The following is a 22,841-nucleotide window of genomic DNA, read 5'->3' as shown; positions in this document are numbered from 1 at the left end:
TGGGCGGGTTGTAAATGGCCAACAGACACTCTGGAGAAGTGTACGGTGTGTCCTGAAACATCTAAAAAACACAGCTTAGAGAGCATAGGGCACTTCCGCTCATGGGCGTATAAATTGGGAAAACTAAAAATCAGCAAGACACAGGCACCCCAAGGTTTAGGGCTGCTCTGTTGACAAGAACCTCCACTTCATTACACTTTAAATATCCCAGGAAAGAGAAAAACGGATAAAGAAGTTGTGGTCCTTATGTACAATGGAATATCACTCAGCCATGAAATCAATGTCATGAGGCTAGTAGCAGCATGATGAGTGGATTTAGGTATGACGATTCTAAGTGAAATAAGTCACACAGAAAAAGACACTTATCATAAGATATCACTTATAGAGGGAATGTAAATACCGCTACACTTGAACTGAATTACAAAACAGAACAGAGTCACACGTTTAGAAAACACACTATGGCTGCTTAACGGGAAAGGTGAGGTGGGGTGATGCATAAAACAAGGGTTTCAAATTAGCTCAGATACCGTTCCATAAACCCAATATGTAATAGACAAGACCTACTCCTTGCTCAGTGAACTGGACTCAACAACCCCTATTCACCGCACAAGAATATATCTGACTAGTAAGAAACTTAAAACCTATGTATTGATATCTCTCTGTAAGTGAGTCAAGTGGGTGTAAAGCGGCATAAACACAGCAGTGAAAAGCAGCTAAACCCCACTATAAAAATCAATTACTTTTAAAAACCCGTGAAACAAAGACAGTGAAAGAGAGAGAAATGCTTACAAAATTCGTTCAGGGGCTGTGATGCAACCTGGATTGACCATACCTAGACCCACAGCTGGGTGAGACATAAGGGTGGACACTCTTTGGGCTGAGAGGTTTGGTGAGGTTGGGTGAGCAAACGCAGACCCTTTCAAGTAATACTGCATGGTACCCATCCCATGGGTCCCAAAACTCCAGGTTCAAGGGCACCTTCCTACATCGAAAACTTGCATGAGAAACCCAGAAGATGGTACACCATGCGATCGGGAAAGGTTTCTAAAACGCACCTCGTTTCTCATGTCCTTGTGCTTGGGTTCGCCATTCCAGCCGCTTTACCAGCAATCTCCCTACTTGAAGGATCAGCACCTTTAACCTCCGGTTCCAAAAAGGTTGCAATTTGTCCTGAGGATGAACGGGAAGAGGGGGAACCAATGAGAGACTAGCTCTAGGTGTTGGGACAGGCACAGGTCACTCTATTTTCCCATCAGGAAGAAGAAATAACCACAGGCTCAGCCTGCCCCCCGGAACCAGAATAGGGCCTGAAGCAATCCTGCGCTTTTGCGGCCAGCTCCCACTAAAGCGAGTTGACAAATGGAGCTCAGGGTCACTGCAATTCACAAACCTGCAGAGTTATAAATGGTAACTCTCGTCCACAAATATATTGAGGGAAGGCAACGAAGAGGATTTGAAAGCAAGGCAGAATTGCAGGAAACAGATTTCAGGAGGTAGATTCGAATCGCCTTGAAAGCATATGAAAAGCGGCAAAACGTCGACAATGATGCCCTTGGCCAAAAAGGGCGTATGCGTTTTTTCCTGAATATATTCAGGAAAAAACGCATACGCCCTTTTTGGCCAACCAAGCAAGCTGGAAAGGCAAATCAGCGCTACAAAGAAGGCTCGCTTCCCGTCGGTCAAAAGGGCCATGCTGAAAAAAGTGTAAAAACCAGAAATGCAGGACAGGCCATGGAGAAATGGGAGCCTTGCTACGCTGATGGGCGGGTTGTAAATGGCCAACAGACACTCTGGAGAAGTGTACGGTGTGTCCTGAAACATCTAAAAAACACAGCTTAGAGAGCATAGGGCACTTCCGCTCATGGGCGTATAAATTGGGAAAACTAAAAATCAGCAAGACACAGGCACCCCAAGGTTTAGGGCTGCTCTGTTGACAAGAAGCTCCACTTCATTACACTTTAAATATCCCAGGAAAGTGAAAAACGGATAAAGAAGTTGTGGTCCTTATGTACAATGGAATATCACTCAGCCATGAAATCAATGTCATGAGGCTAGTAGCAGCATGATGAGTGGATTTAGGTACGACGATTCTAAGTGAAACAAGTCACACAGAAAAAGACACTTATCATAAGATATCACTTATAGAGGGAATGTAAAAACCGCTACACTTGAACTGAATTACAAAACAGAACAGAGTCACACGTTTAGAAAACACACTATGGCTGCTTAACGGGAAAGGTGAGGTGGGGTGATGCATAAAACAAGGGTTTCAAATTAGCTCAGATACCGTTCCATAAACCCAATATGTAATAGACAAGACCTACTCCTTGCTCAGTGAACTGGACTCAACACCCCCTATTCACCGCACAAGAATATATATGACTAGTAAGAAACTTAAAACCTATGTATTGATATCTCTCTGTAAGTGAGTCAAGTGGGTGTAAAGCGGCATACACACAGCAGTGAAAAGCAGCTAAACCCCACTATAAACATCAATTACTTTTAAAAACCCGTGAAACAAAGACAGTGAAAGAGAGAGAAATGCTTACAAAATTCGTTCAGGGGCTGGGATGCAACCTGGATTGACCATACGTAGATCCACAGCTGGGTGAGACATAAGGGTGGACACTCTTGGGGCTGAGAGGTTTGGTGAGGTTGGGTGAGCAAACGCAGACCCTTTCAAGTAATACTGCATGGTACCCATCCCATGGGTCCCAAAACTCCACGTTCAAGGGAACCTTCCTACATCGAAAACTTGCATGAGAAACCCAGAAGATGGTACACCATGCGATCGGGAAAGGTTTCTAAAACGCACCTCATTTCTCATCTCCTTGGGCTCGGGTTCGCCATTCCAGCCGCTTTACCAGCAATCTCCCTACTTGAAGGATCAGCACCTTTAACCTCCGGTTCCGAAAAGGTTGCAATTTGTCCTGAGGATGATCGGGAAGAGGGGGAACCAATGAGAGACTAGCTCTAGGTGTTGGGACAGGCACAGGTCACTCTATTTTCCCATCAGGAAGAAGAAATAACCACAGGCTCAGCCTGCCCCCCGGAACCAGAATAGGGCCTGAAGCAATCCTGCGCTTTTGCGGCCAGCTCCCACTAAAGCGAGTTGACAAATGGAGCTCAGGGTCACTGCAATTCACAAACCTGCAGAGTTATAAATGGTAACTCTCGTCCACAAATATATTGAGGGAAGGCAACGAAGAGGATTTGAAAGCAAGGCAGAATTGCAGGAAACAGATTTCAGGAGGTAGATTCGAATCGCCTTGAAAGCACATGAAAAGCGGCAAAACGTCGACAATGGTGCCCTTGGCCAAAAAGGGCGTATGCGTTTTTTCCTGAATATATTCAGGAAAAAACGCATACGCCCTTTTTGGCCAACCAAGCAAGCTGGAAAGGCAAATCAGCGCTACAAAGAAGGCTCGCTTCCCGTCGGTCAAAAGGGCCATGCTGAAAAAAGTGTAAAAACCAGAAATGCAGGACAGGCCATGGAGAAATGGGAGCCTTGCTACGCTGATGGGCGGGTTGTAAATGGCCAACAGACACTCTGGAGAAGTGTACGGTGTGTCCTGAAACATCTAAAAAACACAGCTTAGAGAGCATAGGGCACTTCCGCTCATGGGCGTATAAATTGGGAAAACTAAAAATCAGCAAGACACAGGCACCCCAAGGTTTAGGGCTGCTCTGTTGACAAGAACCTCCACTTCATTACACCTTAAATATCCCAGGAAAGAGAAAAACGGATAAAGAAGTTGTGGTCCTTATGTACAATGGAATATCACTCAGCCATGAAATCAATGTCATGAGGCTAGTAGCAGCATGATGAGTGGATTTAGGTACGACGATTCTAAGTGAAATAAGTCACACAGAAAAAGACACTTATCATAAGATGTCACTTATAGAGGGAATGTAAAAACCGCTACACTTGAACTGAATTACAAAACAGAACAGAGTCACACGTTTAGAAAACACACTATGGCTGCTTAACGGGAAAGGTGAGGTGGGGTGATGCATAAAACAAGGGTTTCAAATTAGCTCAGATACCGTTCCATAAACCCAATATGTAATAGACAAGACCTACTCCTTGCTCAGTGAACTGGACTCAACACCCCCTATTCACCGCACAAGAATATATCTGACTAGTAACAAACTTAAAACCTATGTATTGATATCTCTCTGTAAGTGAGTCAAGTGGGTGTAAAGCGGCATAAACACAGCAGTGAAAAGCAGCTAAACCCCATTATAAAAATCAATTACTTTTAAAAACCCGTGAAACAAAGACAGTGAAAGAGAGAGAAATACTTACAAAATTCGTTCAGGGGCTGTGATGCAACCTGGATTGACCATACCTAGACCCACAGCTGGGTGAGACATAAGGGTGGACACTCTTGGGGCTGAGAGGTTTGGTGAGGTTGGGTGAGCAAACGCAGACCCTTTCAAGTAATACTGCGTGGTACCCATCCCATGGGTCCCAAATCTCCAGGTTCAAGGGCACCTTCCTACATCGAATACTTGCATGAGAAACCCAGAAGATGGTACACCATGCGATCGGGAAAGGTTTCTAAAACGCACCTCATTTCTCATCTCCTTGGGCTCGGGTTACCCATTCCAGCCGCTTTAGCAGCAATCTCCCTACTTGAAGGATCAGCACCTTTAACTTCCGTTCCGAAAAGGTTGCAATTTGTCCTGAGGATGAACGGGAAGAGGGGGAACCAATGAAAGCCTAGCTCTAGGTGTTGGGACAGGCACAGGTCACTCTATTTTCCCATCCGGAAGAAGAAATAACCACAGGCTCAGCCTGCCCCCCGGAAACAGAATAGGGCCTGAAGCAATCCTGCACTTTTGCGGCCAGCTCCCACTAAAGCGAGTTGACAAATGGAGCTCAGGGTCACTGCAATTCACAAACCTGCAGAGTTATAAATGGTAACTCTCGTCCACAAATATATTGAGGGAAGGCAACGAAGAGGATTTGAAAGCAAGGCAGAATTGCAGGAAACAGATTTCAGGAGGTAGATTCGAATCGCCTTGAAAGCATATGAAAAGCGGCAAAACGTCGAAAATGATGCCCTTGGCCAAAAAGGGCGTATGCGTTTTTTCCTGAATATATTCAGGAAAAAACGCATACGCCCTTTTTGGCCAACCAAGCAAGCTGGAAAGGCAAATCAGCGCTACAAAGAAGGCTCGCTTCCCGTCGGTCAAAAGGGCCATGCTGAAAAAAGTGTAAAAACCAGAAATGCAGGACAGGCCATGGAGAAATGGGAGCCTTGCTACGCTGATGGGCGGGTTGTAAATGGCCAACAGCCACTCTGGAGAAGTGTACGGTGTGTCCTGAAACATCTAAAAAACACAGCTTAGAGAGCATAGGGCACTTCCGCTCATGGGCGTATAAAATGGGAAAACTAAAAATCAGCAAGACACAGGCACCCCAAGGTTTAGGGCTGCTCTGTTGACAAGAAGCTCCACTTCATTACACTTTAAATATCCCAGGAAAGAGAAAAACGGATAAAGAAGTTGTGGTCCTTATGTACAATGGAATATCACTCAGCCATGAAATCAATGTCATGAGGCTAGTAGCAGCATGATGAGGGGATTTAGGTACGACGATTCTAAGTGAAATAAGTCACACAGAAAAAGACACTTATCATAAGATATCACTTATAGAGGGAATGTAAAAACCGCTACACTTGAACTGAATTACAAAACAGAACAGAGTCACACGTTTAGAAAACACACTATGGCTGCTTAACGGGAAAGGTGAGGTGGGGTGATGCATAAAACAAGGGTTTCAAATTAGCTCAGATACCGTTCCATAAACCCAATATGTAATAGACAAGACCTACTCCTTGCTCAGTGAACTGGACTCAACACCCCCTATTCACCGCACAAGAATATATCTGACTAGTAAGAAACTTAAAACCTATGTATTGATATCTCTCTGTAAGTGAGTCAAGTGGGTGTAAAGCGGCATACACACAGCAGTGAAAAGCAGCTAAACCCCACTATAAACATCAATTACTTTTAAAAACCCGTGAAACAAAAACAGTGAAAGAGAGAGAAATGCTTACAAAATTCGTTCAGGGGCTGTGATGCAACCTGGATTGACCATACCTAGACCCACAGCTGGGTGAGACATAAGGGTGGACACTCCTGGGGCTGAGAGGTTTGGTGAGGTTGGGTGAGCAAACGCAGACCCTTTCAAGTAATACTGCGTGGTACCCATCCCATGGGTCCCAAATCTCCACGTTCAAGGGCACCTTCCTACATCGAAAACTTGCATGAGAAACCCAGAAGATGGTACACCATGCGATCGGGAAAGGTTTCTAAAACGCACCTCATTTCTCATCTCCTTGTGCTCGGGTTCGCCATTCCAGCCGCTTTACCAGCAATCTCCCTACTTGAAGGATCAGCACCTTTAACCTCCGGTTCCGAAAAGGTTGCAATTTGTCCTGAGGATGAACGGGAAGAGGGGGAACCAATGAGAGACTAGCTCTAGGTGTTGGGACAGGCACAGGTCACTCTATTTTCCCATCAGGAAGAAGAAATAACCACAGGCTCAGCCTGCCCCCCGGAACCAGAATAGGGCCTGAAGCAATCCTGCGCTTTTGCGGCCAGCTCCTACTAAAGCGAGTTGACAAATGGAGCTCAGGGTCACTGCAATTCACAAACCTGCAGAGTTATAAATGGTAACTCTCGTCCACAAATATATTGAGGGAAGGCAACGAAGAGGATTTGAAAGCAAGGCAGAATTGCAGGAAACAGATTTCAGGAGGTAGATTCGAATCGCCTTGAAAGCACATGAAAAGCGGCAAAACGTCGACAATGATGCCCTTGGCCAAAAAGGGCGTATGCGTTTTTTCCTGAATATATTCAGGAAAAAACGCATACGCCCTTTTTGGCCAACCAAGCAAGCTGGAAAGGCAAATCAGCGCTACAAAGAAGGCTCGCTTCCCGTCGGTCAAAAGGGCCATGCTGAAAAAAGTGTAAAAACCAGAAATGCAGGACAGGCCATGGAGAAATGGGAGCCTTCCTACGCTGATGGGCGGGTTGTAAATGGCCAACAGCCACTCTGGAGAAGTGTACGGTGTGTTCTGAAACATCTAAAAAACACAGCTTAGAGAGCATAGGGCACTTCCGCTCATGGGCGTATAAATTGGGAAAACTAAAAATCAGCAAGACACAGGCACCCCAAGGTTTAGGGCTGCTCTGTTGACAAGAAGCTCCACTTCATTACACCTTAAATATCCCAGGAAAGAGAAAAACGGATAAAGAAGTTGTGGTCGTTATGTACAATGAATATCACTCAGCTATGAAATCAATGTCATGAGGCTAGTAGCAGCATGATGAGGGGATTTAGGTACGACGATTCTAAGTGAAATAAGTCACACAGAAAAAGACACTTATCATAAGATATCACTTATAGAGGGAATGTAAAAACCGCTACACTTGAACTGAATTACAAAACAGAACAGAGTCACACGTTTAGAAAACACACTATGGCTGCTTAACGGGAAAGGTGAGGTGGGGTGATGCATAAAACAAGGGTTTCAAATTAGCTCAGATACCGTTCCATAAACCCAATATGTAATAGACAAGACCTACTCCTTGCTCAGTGAACTGGACTCAACACCCCCTATTCACCGCACAAGAATATATCTGACTAGTAACAAACTTAAAACCTATGTATTGATATCTCTCTGTAAGTGAGTCAAGTGGGTGTAAAGCGGCATAAACACAGCAGTGAAAAGCAGCTAAACCCCACTATAAAAATCAATTACTTTTAAAAACCCGTGAAACAAAGACAGTGAAAGAGAGAGAAATGCTTACAAAATTCGTTCAGGGGCTGTGATGCAACCTGGATTGACCATACCTAGACCCACAGCTGGGTGAGACATAAGGGTGGACACTCCTGGGGCTGAGAGGTTTGGTGAGGTTGGGTGAGCAAACGCAGACCCTTTCAAGTAATACTGCGTGGTACCCATCCCATGGGTCCCAAATCTCCAGGTTCAAGGGCACCTTCCTACATCGAAAACTTGCATGAGAAACCCAGAAGATGGTACACCATGCGATCGGGAAAGGTTTCTAAAACGCACCTCATTTCTCATCTCCTTGTGCTCGGGTTCGCCATTCCAGCCGCTTTACCAGCAATCTCCCTACTTGAAGGATCAGCACCTTTAACCTCCGGTTCCGAAAAGGTTGCAATTTGTCCTGAGGATGAACGGGAAGAGGGGGAACCAATGAGAGACTAGCTCTAGGTGTTGGGACAGGCACAGGTCACTCTATTTTCCCATCAGGAAGAAGAAATAACCACAGGCTCAGCCTGCCCCCCGGAACCAGAATAGGGCCTGAAGCAATCCTGCACTTTTGCGGCCAGCTCCCACAAAAGCGAGTTGAAAACTGGAGCTCAGGGGCACTGCAATTCACAAACCTGCAGAGTTATAAATGGTAACTCTCGTCCACAAATATATTGAGGGAAGGCAACGAAGAGGATTTGAAAGCAAGGCAGAATTGCAGGAAACAGATTCAGGAGGTAGATACGAATCGCCTTGAAAGGACATGAAAAGCGGCAAAATGTCGACAATGATGCCCTTGGCCAAAAAGGGCGTATGCGTTTTTTCCTGAATATATTCAGGAAAAAACGCATACGCCCTTTTTGACCAACCAAGCAAGCTGGAAAGGCAAATCAGCGCTACAAAGAAGGCTCGCTTCCCGTCGGTCAAAAGGGCCATGCTGAAAAAAATGTAAAAACCAGAAATGCAGGACAGGCCATGGAGAAATGGGAGCCTTGCTACGCTGATGGGCGGGTTGTAAATGGCCAACAGCCACTCTGGAGAAGTGTATGGTGTGTCCTGAAACATCTAAAAAACACAGCTTAGAGAGCATAGGGCACTTCCGCTCATGGGCGTATAAATTGGGAAAACTAAAAATCAGCAAGACACAGGCACCCCAAGGTTTAGGGCTGCTCTGTTGACAAGAACCTCCACTTCATTACACCTTAAATATCCCAGGAAAGAGAAAAACGGATAAAGAAGTTGTGGTCCTTATGTACAATGGAATATCACTCAGCCATGAAATCAATGTCATGAGGCTAGTAGCAGCATGATGAGTGGATTTAGGTACGACGATTCTAAGTGAAATAAGTCACACAGAAAAAGACACTTATCATAAGATATCACTTATAGAGGGAATGTAAAAACCGCTACACTTGAACTGAATTACAAAACAGAACAGAGTCACACGTTTAGAAAACACACTATGGCTGCTTCACGGGAAAGGTGAGGTGGGGTGATGCATAAAACAAGGGTTTCAAATTAGCTCAGATACCGTTCCATAAACCCAATATGTAATAGACAAGACCTACTCCTTGCTCAGTGAACTGGACTCAACACCCCCTATTCACCGCACAAGAATATATCTGACTAGTAAGAAACTTAAAACCTATGTACTGATATCTCTCTGTAAGTGAGTCAAGTGGGTGTAAAGCGGCATAAACACAGCAGTGAAAAGCAGCTAAACCCCATTATAAAAATCAATTACTTTTAAAAACCCGTGAAACAAAGACAGTGAAAGAGAGAGAAATACTTACAAAATTCGTTCAGGGGCTGTGATGCAACCTGGATTGACCATACCTAGACCCACAGCTGGGTGAGACATAAGGGTGGACACTCTTGGGGCTGAGAGGTTTGGTGAGGTTGGGTGAGCAAACGCAGACCCTTTCAAGTAATACTGCGTGGTACCCATCTCATGGGTCCCAAATCTCCAGGTTCAAGGGCACCTTCCTACATCGAAAACTTGCATGAGAAACCCAGAAGATGGTACACCATGCGATCGGGAAAGGTTTCTAAAACGCACCTCGTTTCTCATGTCCTTGTGCTTGGGTTCGCCATTCCAGCCGCTTTACCAGCAATCTCCCTACTTGAAGGATCAGCACCTTTAACCTCCGGTTCCAAAAAGGTTGCAATTTGTCCTGAGGATGAACGGGAAGAGGGGGAACCAATGAGAGACTAGCTCTAGGTGTTGGGACAGGCACAGGTCTCTCTATTTTCCCATCAGGAAGAAGAAATAACCACAGGCTCAGCCTGCCCCCCGGAACCAGAATAGGGCCTGAAGCAATCCTGCGCTTTTGCGGCCAGCTCCCACTAAAGCGAGTTGACAAATGGAGCTCAGGGTCACTGCAATTCACAAACCTGCAGAGTTATAAATGGAAACTCTCGTCCACAAATATATTGAGGGAAGGCAACGAAGAGGATTTGAAAGCAAGGCAGAATTGCAGGAAACAGATTTCAGGAGGTAGATTCGAATCGCCTTGAAAGCACATGAAAAGCGGCAAAACGTCGACAATGATGCCCTTGGCCAAAAAGGGCGTATGCGTTTTTTCCTGAATATATTCAGGAAAAAACGCATACGCACTTTTTGGCCAACCAAGCAAGCTGGAAAGGCAAATCAGCGCTACAAAGAAGGCTCGCTTCCCGTCGGTCAAAAGGGCCATGCTGAAAAAAGTGTAAAAACCAGAAATGCAGGACAGGCCATGGAGAAATGGGAGCCTTGCTACGCTGATGGGCGGGTTGTAAATGGCCAACAGCCACTCTGGAGAAGTGTACGGTGTGTTCTGAAACATCTAAAAAACACAGCTTAGAGAGCATAGGGCACTTCCGCTCATGGGCGTATAAATTGGGAAAACTAAAAATCAGCAAGACACAGGCACCCCAAGGTTTAGGGCTGCTCTGTTGACAAGAAGCTCCACTTCATTACACCTTAAATATCCCAGGAAAGAGAAAAACGGATAAAGAAGTTGTGGTCGTTATGTACAATGAATATCACTCAGCTATGAAATCAATGTCATGAGGCTAGTAGCAGCATGATGAGTGAATTTAGGTACGACGATTCTAAGTGAAATAAGTCACACAGAAAAAGACACTTATCATAAGATATCACTTATAGAGGGAATGTAAAAACCGCTACACTTGAACTGAATTACAAAACAGAACAGAGTCACACGTTTAGAAAACACACTATGGCTGCTTAACGGGAAAGGTGAGGTGGGGTGATGCATAAAACAAGGGTTTCAAATTAGCTCAGATACCGTTCCATAAACCCAATATGTAATAGACAAGACTTACTCCTTGCTCAGTGAACTGGACTCAACACCCCCTATTCACCGCACAAGAATATATCTGACTAGTAACAAACTTAAAACCTATGTATTGATATCTCTCTGTAAGTGAGTCAAGTGGGTGTAAAGCGGCATAAACACAGCAGTGAAAAGCAGCTAAACCCCATTATAAAAATCAATTACTTTTAAAAACCCGTGAAACAAAGACAGTGAAAGAGAGAGAAATACTTACAAAATTCGTTCAGGGGCTGTGATGCAACCTGGATTGACCATACCTAGACCCACAGCTGGGTGAGACATAAGGGTGGACACTCTTGGGGCTGAGAGGTTTGGTGAGGTTGGGTGAGCAAACACAGACCCTTTCAAGTAATACTGCGTGGTACCCATCCCATGGGTCCCAAATCTCCAGGTTCAAGGGCACCTTCCTACATCGAAAACTTGCATGAGAAACCCAGAAGATGGTACACCATGCGATCGGGAAAGGTTTCTAAAACGCACCTCATTTCTCATCTCCTTGGGCTCGGGTTCGCCATTCCAGCCGCTTTAGCAGCAATCTCCGTACTTGAAGGATCAGCACCTTTAACTTCCGTTCCGAAAAGGTTGCAATTTGTCCTGAGGATGAACGGGAAGAGGGGGAACCAATGAAAGCCTAGCTCTAGGTGTTGGGACAGGCACAGGTCACTCTTTTTTCCCATCCGGAAGAAGAAATAACCACAGGCTCAGCCTGCTCCCCGGAACCAGAATAGGGCCTGAAGCAATCCTGTGCTTTTGCGGCCAGCTCCCACAAAAGCGAGTTGACAAATGGAGCTCAGGGGCACTGCAATTCACAAACCTGCAGAGTTATAAATGGTAACTCTCGTCCACAAATATATTGAGGGAAGGCAACGAAGAGGATTTGAAAGCAAGGCAGAATTGCAGGAAACAGATTTCAGGAGGTAGATTCGAATCGCCTTGAAAGCACATGAAAAGCGGCAAAACGTCGACAATGATGCCCTTGGCCAAAAAGGGCGTATGCGTTTTTTCCTGAATATATTCAGGAAAAAACGCATACGCCCTTTTTGGCCAACCAAGCAAGCTGGAAAGGCAAATCAGCGCTACAAAGAAGGCTCGCTTCCCGTCGGTCAAAAGGGCCATGCTGATAAAAGGGTAAAAACCAGAAATGCAGGACAGGCCATGGAGAAATGGGAGCCTTGCTACGCTGATGGGCGGGTTGTAAATGGCCAACAGCCACTCTGGAGAAGTGTACGGTGTGTCCTGAAACATCTAAAAAACACAGCTTAGAGAGCATAGGGCACTTCCGCTCATGGGCGTATAAATTGGGAAAACTAAAAATCAGCAAGACACAGGCACCCCAAAGTTTAGGGCTGCTCCGTTGACAAGAACCTCCACATCATTACACCTTAAATATCCCAGGAAAGAGAAAAACGGATAAAGAAGTTGTGGTCCTTATGTACAACGGTATATCACTCAGGCATGAAATCAATGTCATGAGGCTAGTAGCAGCCTGATGAGTGGATTTACGTACGATGATTCTAAGTGAAATAAGTCACACAGAAAAAGACACTTATCATAAGATATCACTTATAGAGGGAATGTAAAATCCGCTACACTTGAACTGAATTACAAAACAGAACAGAGTCACACGTTTAGAAAACACACTATGGCTGCTTAACGGGAAAGGTGAGGTGGGGTGATGCATAAAACAAGGGTTTCAAATTAGCTCAGATACCGTTCCATAAACCCAATATGTAATAGACAAGACCTACTCCTTGCTCAGTGAACTGGACTCAACACCCCCTATTCACCGCACAAGAATATATCTGACTAGTAAGAAACTTAAAACCTATGTACTGATATCTCTCTGTAAGTGAGTCAAGTGGGTGTAAAGCGGCATAAACACAGCAGTGAAAAGCAGCTAAACCCCATTATAAAAATCAATTACTTTTAGAAACCCGTGAAACAAAGACAGTGAAAGAGAGAGAAATACTTACAAAATTCGTTCAGGGGCTGTGATGCAACCTGGATTGACCATACCTAGACCCACAGCTGGGTGAGACATAAGGGTGGACACTCTTGGGGCTGAGAGTTTTGGTGAGGTTGGGTGAGCAAACGCAGACCCTTTCAAGTAATACTGCGTGGTACCCATCCCATGGGTACCAAATCTCCAGGTTCAAGGGCACCTTCCTACATCGAAAACTTGCATGAGAAACCCAGAAGATGGTACACCATGCGATCGGGAAAGGTTTCTAAAACGCACCTCGTTTCTCTTGTCCTTGTGCTTGGGTTCGCCATTCCAGCCGCTTTACCAGCAAGCTCCCTACTTGAAGGATCAGCACCTTTAACCTCCGGTTCCAAAAAGGTTGCAATTTGTCCTGAGGATGAACGGGAAGAGGGGGAACCAATGAGAGACTAGCTCTAGGTGTTGGGACAGGCACAGGTCTCTCTATTTTTCCATCAGGAAGAAGAAATAACCACAGGCTCAGCCTGCCCCCCGGAACCAGAATAGGGCCTGAAGCAATCCTGCGCTTTTGCGGCCAGCTCCCACTAAAGCGAGTTGAAAAATGGAGCTCAGGGGCACTGCAATTCACAAACCTGCAGAGTTATAAATGGTAACTCTCGTCCACAAATATATTGAGGGAAGGCAACGAAGAGGATTTGAAAGCAAGGCAGAATTGCAGGAAACAGATTTCAGGAGGTAGATTCGAATCGCCTTGAAAGCACATGAAAAGCGGCAAAACGTCGACAATGATGCCCTTGGCCAAAAAGGGCGTATGCGTTTTTTCCTGAATATACTCAGGAAAAAACGCATACGCCCTTTTTGACCAACCAAGCAAGCTGGAAAGGCGAATCAGCGCTACAAAGAAGGCTCGCTTCACGTCCGTCAAAAGGGCCATGCTGAAAAAAGTGTAAAAACCAGAAATGCAGGACAGGCCAAGGAGAAATGGGAGCCTTGCTATGCTGATGGGCGGGTTTTTAATTGCCAACAGCCACTCTGGAGAAGTGTACGGTGTGTCCTGAAACATCTAAAAAACACAGCTTAGAGAGCATAGGGCACTTCCTCTCATGGGCGTATAAATTCGGAAAACTAAAAATCAGCAAGACACAGGCACCCCAAAGTTTAGGGCTGCTCTGTTGACAAGAACCTCCACTTCATTACACCTAAAATATCCCAGGAAAGAGAAAAACGGATAAAGAAGTTGTGGTCCTTATGTACAATGGAATATCACTCAGCCATGAAATCAATGTCATGAGGCTAGTAGCAGCATGATGAGTGGATTTAGGTACGACGATTCTAAGTGAAATAAGTCACACAGAAAAAGACACTTATCATAAGATATCACTTATAGAGGGAATGTAAAAACCGCTACACTTGAACTGAATTACAAAACTGAACAGAGTCACACGTTTAGAAAACACACTATGGCTGCTTTACGGGAAAGGTGAGGTGGGGTGATGCATAAAACAAGGGTTTCAAATTAGCTCAGATACCTTTCCATAAACCCAATATGTGGTAGACAAGACCTACTCCTTGCTCAGTGAACTGGACTCAACACCCCCTATTCACCGGACAAGAATATATCTGACTAGTAAGAATCTTAAAACCTATGTATTGATATCTCTGTGGAAGTGAGTCACGTGGGTGTAAAGCGGCATAAACACAGCAGTGAAAAGCAGCTAAACCCCATTATAAAAATCAATTACTTTTAAAAACCCGTGAAACAAAGACAGTGAAAGAGAGAGAAATGCTTACAAAATTCGTTCAGGGGCTGTGATGCAACCTGGATTGACCATACCTAGACCCAGAGCTGGATGAGACATAAGGGTGGACACTCTTGGGGCTGAGAGGTTTGGTGAGGTTGGGTGAGCAAACGCAGACCCTTTAAAGTAATACTGCCTGGTACCCATCCCATGGGTCCCAAATCTCCAGGTTCAAGGGCACCTTCCTACATCGAAAACTTGCATGAGAAACCCAGAAGATGGTACACCGTGTTATCGGGAAAGGTTTCTAAAACGCACCTCATTTCTCATCTCCTTGTGCTCGGGTTCGCCATTCTAGCTGCTTTACCAGCAATCTCCCTACTTGAAACATTAGCACCTTTAACCTCCGGTTCCGTACGGGTTGCAATTTGTCCTGAGGATGAACGTGAAGAGGGGGAACCAATGAGAGACTAGCTCTAGGTGTTGGGACAGGCACAGGTCACTCTATTTTCCCATCAGGAAGAAGAAATAACCACAGGCTCAGCCTGCCCCCCGGAACCAAAATAGGGCCTGAAGCAATCCTGCGCTTTTGCGGCCAGCTCCCACTAAAGCGAGTTGAAAAATGGAGCTCAGGGGCACTGCAATTCACAAACCGGCAGAGTTATAAATGGTAACTCTCGTCCACAAATATATTGAGGGAAGGCAACGAAGAGGATTTGAAAGCAAGGCAGAATTGCAGGAAACAGATTTCAGGAGGTAGATTCGAATCGCCTTGAAAGCACATGAAAAGCGGCAAAATGTCGACAATGATGCCCTTGGCCAAAAAGGGCGTATGCGTTTTTTCCTGAATATACTCAGGAAAAAACGCATACGCCCTTTTTGGCCAACCAAGCAAGCTGGAAAGGCAAATCAGCGCTACAAAGAAGGCTCGCTTCCCGTCCGTCAAAAGGGCCATGCTGAAAAAAGTGTAAAAACCAGAAATGCAGGACAGGCCAAGGAGAAATGGGAGCCTTGCTACGCTGATGGGCGGGTTTTTAATTGCCAACAGCCACTCTGGAGAAGTGTACGGTGTGTCCTGAAACATCTAAAAAACACAGCTTAGAGAGCATAGGGCACTTCCTCTCATGGGCGTATAAATTCGGAAAACTAAAAATCAGCAAGGCACAGGCACCCCAAAGTTTAGGGCTGCTCTGTTGACAACAACCTCCACTTCATTACACCTTAAATATCCCAGGAAAGAGAAAAACGGATAAAGAAGTTGTGGTCCTTATGTACAATGGAATATCCCTCAGCCATGAAATCAATGTCATGAGGCTAGTAGCAGCATGATGAGTGAATTTAGGTACGACGATTCTAAGTGAAATAAGTCACACAGAAAAAGACACTTATCATAAGATATCATTTATAGAGGGAATGTAAAAACCGCTACACTTGAACTGAATTACAAAACAGAACAAAGTCACACGTTTAGAAAACACACTATGGCTGCTTAACGGGAAAGGTGAGGTGGGGTGATGCATAAAACAAGGGTTTCAAATTAGCTCAGATACCGTTCCATAAACCCAATATGTAATAGACAAGACCTACTCCTTGCTCAGTGAACTGGACTCAACACCACCTATTCACCGCACAAGAATATATCTGACTAGTAAGAAACTTAAAACCTATGTATTGATATCTCTCTGGAAGTGAGTCAAGTGGGTGTAAAGCGGCATAAACACAGCAGTGAAAAGCAGCTAAACCCCATTATAAAAATCAATTACTTTTAAAAACCCGTGAAACAAACACAGTGAAAGAGAGAGAAATGCTTACAAAATTCGTTCAGGGGCTGTGATGCAACCTGGATTGACCATACCTAGACCCACAGCTGGATGAGACATAAGGGTGGACACTCTTGGGGCTGAGAGGTTTGGTGAGGTCGGGTGAGCAAACGCAGACCCTTTCAAGTAATACTGCGTGGTACCCATCCCATGGGTCCCAAATCTCCAGGTTCAAGGGCACCTTCCTACATCGAAAACTTGCATGAGAAACCCAGAAGATGGTACACCATGTGATCGGGAAAGGTTTCTAAAACGCACCTCATTTCTCATCTCCTTGTGCTCGGGTTCGCCATTCCAGCCGCTTTACCAGGAATCTCCCTACTTGAAGGATTAGCACCTTTAACCTCCGGTTCCGAAAAGGTTGCAATTTGTCCTGAGGATGAACGTGAAGAGGGGGAACCAATGAGAGACTAGCTCTAGGTGTTGGGACAGGCACAGGTCACTCTATTTTCCCATCAGGAAGAAGAAATAACCACAGGCTCAGCCTGCCCCCCGGAACCAGAATAGGGCCTGAAGCAATCCTGCGCTTTTGCGGCCAGCTCCCACTAAAGCAAGTTGAAAAATGGAGCTCAGGGGCACTGCAATTCACAAACCGGCAGAGTTATAAATCGTAACTCTCGTCCACAAATATATTGACGGAAGGCAACGAAGAGGATTTGAAAGCAAGGCAGAATTTCAGGAAACAGATTTCAGGAGGTAGATTCGAATCACCTTGAAAGCACATGAAAAGCGGCAAAACGTCAACAATGATGCCCTTAGCCAAAAAGTGCGTATGGGTTTTTTCCTGAATATATTCAGGCAAAAACGCCTACGCCCTTTTTGGCCAATCAAGCAGGCTGGAAAGGCAAATCAACGCTACAAAGAAGGCTCGCTTCCCGTCGGTCAAAAGGGCCATGCTGAAAAAAGTGTAAAAACCAGAAATGCAAGACAGGCCATGGAGAAATGGGAGCCTTGCTACGCTGATGGGCGGCTTGTAAATTGCCAACCGCCACTCTGGAGAAGTGTACGGTGTGTCCTGAAACATCTAAAAAACACAGCTTAGAGAGCATAGGGCACTTCCGCTCATGGGAATATAAATTGGGAAAACTAAAAATCAGCAAGACACAGGCACCCCAAAGTTTAGGGCTGCTCTGTTGACAAGAACCTCCACTTCATTACACCTTATATATCCCAGGAAAGAGAAAAATTGATAAAGAACTTGTGGTCCTTATGTACAATGGAATATCACTCAGCCATGAAATCAATGTCATGAGGCTAGTAGCAGCATGATGAGTGGATTTCGGTACGACGATTCTAAGTGAAATAAGTCACACAGAAAAAGACACTTATCATAAGATATCACTTATAGAGGGAATGTAAAAACCACTACACTTGAACTGAATTACAAAACAGAACAGAGTCACACGTTTAGAAAACACACTGTGGCTGCTTAACGGGAAAGGTGAGGTGGGGTGATGCATAAAACAAGGGTTTCAAATTAGCTCAGATACCGTTCCATAAACCCAATATGTAATAGACAAGACCTATTCCTTGCTCAGTGAACTGGCCTCAACACCCCCATTCACCGCACAAGAATATATCTGACTAGTAAGAAACTTAAAACCCACGTATTGATATCTCTCTGTAAGTGAGTCAAGTGGGTGTAAAGCGGCATAAACACAGCAGTGAAAAGCAGCTAAACCCAACTATAAACATCAATTACTTTTAAAAACCCGTGAAACAAAGACAGTGAAAGAGAGAGAAATGCTTACAAAATTCGTTCAGGGGCTGTGATGCAACCTGGATTGACCATACCTAGACCCACAGCTGGGTGAGACATAAGGGAGGACACTCCTGGGGCTGAGAGGTTTGGTGAGGTTGGGTGAGCAAACGCAGACCCTTTCAAGTAATACTGCGTGGTACCCATCCCATGGGTCCCAAATCTCCAGGTTCAAGGGCACCTTCCTACATCGAAAACTTGCATGAGAAACCCAGAAGATGGTACACCATGCGATCGGGAAAGGTTTCTAAAACGCACCTCATTTCTCATATCCTTGTGCTCAGGTTCGCCATTCCAGCCGCTTTACCAGCAATCTCCCTACTTGAAGGATCAGCACCTTTAACCTCCGGTTCCGAAAAGGTTGCAATTTGTCCTGAGGATGAACGGGAAGAGGGGGAACCAATGAGAGACTAGCTCTAGGTGTTGGGACAGGCACAGGTCACTCTATTTTCCCATCAGGAAGAAGAAATAACCACAGGCTCAGCCTGCCCCCCGGAACCAGAATAGTGCCTGAAGCAATCCTGCGCTTTTGCGGCCAGCTCCCACAAAAGCGAGTTGAAAACTGGAGCTCAGGGGCACTGCAATTCACAAACCTGCAGAGTTATAAATGGTAACTCTCGTCCACAAATATATTGAGGGAAGGCAAGGAAGAGGATTTGAAAGCAAGGCAGAATTGCATGAAACAGATTTCAGGAGGTAGATACGAATCGCCTTGAAAGCATATGAAAAGCGGCAAAACGTCGACAATGATGCCCTTGGCCAAAAAGGGCGTATGCGTTTTTTCCTGAATATATTCAGGAAAAAACGCATACGCCCTTTTTGGCCAACCAAGCAAGCTGGAAAGGCAAATCAGCACTACAAAGAAGGCTCGCTTCCCGTCGGTCAAAAGGGCCATGCTGAAAAAAGTGTAAAAACCAGAAATGCAAGACAGGCCATGGAGAAATGGGAGCCTTGCTACGCTGATGGGCGCGTTGTAAATGGCCAGCAGCCACTCTGGAGAAGTGTACGGTGTGTCCTGAAACATCTAAAAAACACAGCTTAGAGAGCATAGGGCACTTCCGCTCATGGGCGTATAAATTGGGAAAACTAAAAATCAGCAAGACACAGGCACCCCAAAGTTTAGGGCTGCTCTGTTGACAACAACCTCCACTTCATTACACCTTAAATATCCCAGGAAAGAGAAAAACGGATAAAGAAGTTGTGGTCCTTATGTACAATGGAATATCCCTCAGCCATGAAATCAATGTCATGAGGCTAGTAGTAGCATGATGAGTGGATTTAGGTACGACGATTCTAAGTGAAATAAGTCACACAGAAAAAGACACTTATCATAAGATATCACTTATAGAGGGAATGTAAAACCACTACACTTGAACTGAATTACAAAACAGAACAGAGTCACACGTTTAGAAAACACACTATGGCTGCTTAACGGGAAAGGTGAGGTGGGGTGATGCATAAAACAAGGGTTTCAAATTAGCTCAGATACCGTTCCATAAACCCAATATGTAATAGACAAGACCTATTCCTTGCTCAGTGAACTGGCCTCAAAACCCCCATTCACCGCACAAGAATATATCTGACTAGTAAGAAACTTAAAACCCATGTATTGATATCTCTCTGTAAGTGAGTCAAGTGGGTGTAAAGCGGCATAAACACAGCAGTGAAAAGCAGCTAAACCCCACTATAAACATCAATTACTTTTAAAAACCCGTGAAACAAAGACAGTGAAAGAGAGAGAAATGCTTACAAAATTCGTTCAGGGGCTGTGATGCAACCTGGATTGACCATACCTAGACCCACAGCTGGGTGAGACATAAGGGTGGACACTCTTGGGGCTGAGAGTTTTGGTGAGGTTGGGTGAGCAAACGCAGACCCTTTCAAGTAATACTGCGTGGTACCCATCCCATGGGTCCCAAATCTCCAGGTTCAAGGGCACCTTCCTACATCGAAAACTTGCATGAGAAACCCAGAAGATGGTACACCATGCGATCGGGAAAGGTTTCTAAAACGCACCTCATTTCTCATGTCCTTGTGCTCGGGTTCGCCATTCCAGCCGCTTTACCAGCAATCTCCCTACTTGAAGGATCAGCACCTGTAACCTCCGGTTCCAAAAAGGTTGCAATTTGTCCTGAGGATGAACGGGAAGAGGGGGAACCAATGAGAGGCTAGCTCTAGGTGTTGGGACAGGCACAGGTCACTCTATTTTCCCATCAGGAAGAAGAAATAACCACAGGCTCAGCCTGCCCCCCGGAACCAGAATAGGGCCTGAAGCAATCCTGTGCTTTTGTGGCCAGCTCCCACTAAAGCGAGTTGAAAACTGGAGCTCAGGGGCACTGCAATTCACAAACCTGCAGAGTTATAAATGGTAACTCTCGTCCACAAATATATTGAGAGAAGGCAACGAAGAGGATTTGAAAGCAAGGCAGAATTGCAGGAAACAGATTTCAGGAGGTAGATTCGAATCGCCTTGAAAGCACATGAAAAGCGGCAAAATGTCGACAATGATGCCCTTGGCCAAAAAGGGCATATGCGTTTTTTCCTGAACATACTCAGGAAAAAACGCATACGCCCTTTTTGACCAACCAAGCAAGCTGGAAAGGCGAATGAGCGCTGCAAAGAAGGCTCGCTTCCCGTCCGTCAAAAGGGCCATGCTGAAAAAAGTGTAAAAACCAGAAATGCAGGACAGGCCATGGAGAAATGGGAGCCTTGCTACACTGATGGGCGGGTTGTAAATTGCCAACAGCCACTCTGGAGAAGTGTACGGTGTGTCCTGAAACATCTAAAAAACACAGCTTAGAGAGCATAGGGCACTTCCGCTCATGGGCGTATAAATTGGGAAAACTAAAAATCAGCAAGACACAGGCACCCCAAGGTTTAGGGCTGCTCTGTTGACAAGAACCTCCACTTCATTACACCTTAAATATCCCAGGAAAGAGAAAAACGGATAAAGAAGTTGTGGTCCTTATGTACAATGGAATATCCCTCAGCCATGAAATCAATGTCATGAGGCTAGTAGCAGCATGATGAGTGGATTTAGGTACGACGATTCTATGTGAAATAAGTCACACAGAAAAAGACACTTATCATAAGATATCACTTATAGAGGGAATGTAAAATCCGCTACACTTGAACTGAATTACAAAACAGAACAGAGTCACTCGTTTAGAAAACACACTATGGCTGCTTAACGGGAAAGGTGAGGTGGGGTGATGCATAAAACAAGGGTTTCAAATTAGCTCAGATACCGTTCCATAAACCCAATATGTAATAGACAAGACCTACTCCTTGCTCAGTGAACTGGACTCAACACCCCCTATTCACCGCACAAGAATATATCTGACTAGTAAGAATCTTAAAACCTATGTATTGATATCTCTCTGGAAGTGAGTCAAGTGGGTGTAAAGCGGCATAAACACAGCAGTGAAAAGCAGCTAAACCCCATTATAAAAATCAATTACTTTTAACCCATGAAACAAAGACAGTGAAAGAGAGGGAAATTCTTACAAAATTCTTTCAGGGGCTGTGACGCAACCTGGATTGACCATACCTAGACACACAGCTGGATGAGACATAAGGGTGGACACTCTTAGGGCTGAGAGGTTTGGTGACGTTGGGTGAGCAAACACAGACCCTTTAAAGTAATATTGCCTGGTACCCATCCCATGGGTCCCAAATCTCCAGTTTCAAGGGCATCTTCCTACATCGAAACCGTGCACGAGAAACCCAGAAGATGGTACACCGTGTGATCGGGAAACGTTTCTAAAACGCACCTCATTTCTCATCTCCTTGTGCTCGGGTTCGCCATTCCAGCCGCTTTACTAGCAATCTCCCTACTTGGAGAATCAGCACCTTTAACCTCCGGTTCCGTACAGGTTGCAATTTGTCCTGAGGATGAACGGGAAGAGGGGGAACCAATGAGAGACCAGCTCTAGGGGTTGGGACAGGCACAGGTCACTCTATTTTCCCATCAGTAAGAAGAAATAACCACAGGCTCAGCCTGCCCCCCGGAACCAGAATAGGGCCTGAAGCAATCCTGCTCTTTTGGGTCCAGCTCCCAAAAATGCGAGTTGAAAAATGGAGCTAAGGGGCACTGCAATTCACAAACCTGCAGAGTTAAAAATGATTACTCTCGTCCACAAATATATTGAGGGAAGGCAACGAAGAGGACTTGAAAGCAAGGCCGAATTGCAGGAAACAGGTTTCAGGAGGTAGATTCGAATCGTATTTAAAGCACATGAAATGCGGCAAAACGTCGACAATGATGCACTTGGCCAAATGGGGCGTATGCCTTTTTTCCTGAATATATTCACACATTTAGAAAACACACTATGGCTGGTTAACGGGAAAGTTGAGTTGGGGTGAGGCATAAAACAAGGGTTTGAAGTTAGCACAGATACCATTCCATAAACCACATATGTAACAGACAAGCCCTACTCCTTGCTCAGTG

This window comes from Balaenoptera borealis (genome assembly GCF_965194805.1).
Source record: "Balaenoptera borealis genome assembly, chromosome: 5".
In the NCBI taxonomy this organism is placed as follows: Eukaryota; Metazoa; Chordata; class Mammalia; order Artiodactyla; family Balaenopteridae; genus Balaenoptera; species Balaenoptera borealis.
This window is presented reverse-complemented; position numbering follows the sequence as displayed.